We start from the raw sequence: 2,500 nt of genomic DNA, 5'->3' as shown, positions 1-2,500 counted from the left end.
TCTCTCTCTTCTCTCTCTCTCTCTCTCTATATATATATATATATATGTATATATATATATATATATATATATATATGTATATATATATATATATATCTTTCTATCTCTCTATCTATCTATCTATCTATCTATCTATCTATCTATCTATCTATCTATCTATCTATCTACCTATCTATCTATCTATCTATCTATCTCTCTATCCATCTATCCATCTATCTATCTCGTACATACACATCAAGGCTGCTTGCCTTTCTAACATTTCTAGGACATTCGAACACAGTAATGGTTCAATAACTGTTTGCAATAGAATTGCACCAGATGCTGCCGTGATGCGTAAGCCTGGTTACCCACATGACCTGCGGCCTTTATATTGCTTGTTTATAAAGTTGGTGGTGAATTCAACAAAGGCACTGCTACATTGCAAACCACCAAAACAAAGATGAAATAAAGTTACTATGAATATGTCTCACTCAAAGCCTACAATTCATCGCAAGTGCATCGCAATGATAATATAAATCCAAGAATGTGTTCGGATTAAACTTTCATTCAAGATATTTAGAACAATGAAAATTATTGCATCATTGTATATCCGATTTGTTGTCAGCAATGTCTGTCGTTTTCATAAAAACATAGAAAATATTTTAGAGAAAAAATAATGAAAAGTAATTCCTTCTGGCAAATGTCATAAATATATTTATGCGAGCAATGAATAAATACATAAAAAGATAAGTGAATAGATAAATAAGCGAATGAATAAACAGATGAATAAATAAATAGATAAATAAAGATAAATAAGTAAATAAATGTATAGATAACTAGAAAGAAGATAAATTAATCAATAAATAAGCAAGTAAACAAACCAGAAACAAAGGAACAAACAAACAAACAAAAAACAAATAGACAGATATAAGCAAGTAAATAAATAAAAGACAAAATTATGAATAAAAAAGTTGATTAATAGATAAATAAATGAATAATTTAATAAATAAATATATATATAAATAAATAAACAAATAAATAATAAATGAATAAATAAATAAATGAAAAAGGGTTGATCTTGTATGATCACCATGATGCTAGCAATGGCAGCAGTCTCTGTACAATATACGAATACCAATAACAATAATAACAAAACCTGTCACAATTGTTAGTCGAACCTGATGCCAGTAATACCGGAAGCTTTCGTAAAAGATGTGTACAACGACCCTCCCATTGACGTTCTCCAAGAACCAAAACTTTTCAGGATAGTGCTTTCGCTTCCCTTCATAGCAGAAGCCTCGTGAGTGAAATTCTTTTTAGTAAGATTGCTTTTGGTTTTAGAGTACTGTCTTATTTGCCAGTGGAGGAGAGCAGCACTATTTGAGAGCGCTTGACCTCCCGGCTCAAACAATGGTCCTTTCCAGACAGAAGTAGGTTGTTTCGTAAGGGGTTGGGCCCTCGAGTTCTTGACTTGCAACAGCGTTTGGTGTCTGACGGAAGGGTGTATTTGTAAAGGGAGCTCTCAGTCTTTTTTGTCTATGGAATGATTCCTGAGGGAGCGGGATGCTTACACGAAGAACACGGGTTCGTATGTTTTTTACGTTCTTATAATTATCACTATTTTTGGGTGGGGGTTCTGGGGTTTCTTCGTGTGGAGGTCTTACACTTCGTAGGGATCAGGTGTTTAGCTGGAGATCCACGGCGTTGTTTTCGGCCAATGGCTGCCCGCTTCATCAGGCAGCAACCAGGTGTTGACTTGAAGGGCTCTCACCCTCTCCGGTCTTTTGTTGGGTTTTCAATAGTGAGGTGGAGGGACGTGGAGTCCCTTCGAGGAGGATGTGCTGGAGGAGGAGGAGGAGGAGAAGGAGGAAGAGGAGGAATCTCTTCAAGGACGACGTATTGATGGCAACGCGTTTGTTCTCCTGTGCTCTTGCCTTAATTCCTCTGAAACTATACTTAGAAATACCCAGTGCATTGAAGAGGCTACCTAGAGCCTTGTTGGTTATTCTTCATATATTCCTTTCCTCTATCTCCAATGTCTCTTGCTACTCCTATATGCCTGTCACCTTATACTTTCTACACTTTTCGAAGCCAGTGAATATCGATTAAATATTGAATAAGTAAAGGCGAGTGTTGATGAAGAAGAAAACAAGCGATAACCTTAGAGACTGAACGACAGTTTCTGAGACGCTTGCATGTGGATATAGGAGTTTAAGTGTTTTCTTTTTATTCCGTATTTGTTCACCCAACTGGAATCTCAATAGTTTTTAAGTTCACTATGTCTCACTTTACAAGTATAGAACTTTGGACCACAGCGCCGGGAAGCTGGGAGATAAGGAGATAGGGAGATAGGAAGAGGGAGAAAGAGAAGAAATGGTAGAGAGGAAAATAGAAAAAGTGGACAGGGTTGGAAGTGGGAAGGAGGGAAGTGGGAAAAGAAGAGAAAAGAAAAGTAAAGGAGAGGTGGAGAAAGGAGTGAGGAAGAGCGTGAAATAGAGAGATGGAGAAGTAGGAGACAGAA

The sequence above is a fragment of the Oratosquilla oratoria genome, chromosome 11 (genome assembly GCF_046742065.1).
Source record: "Oratosquilla oratoria isolate Oo_2021 chromosome 11, ASM4674206v1, whole genome shotgun sequence".
Lineage (NCBI taxonomy): Eukaryota > Metazoa > Arthropoda > Malacostraca > Stomatopoda > Squillidae > Oratosquilla > Oratosquilla oratoria.
This window is presented reverse-complemented; position numbering follows the sequence as displayed.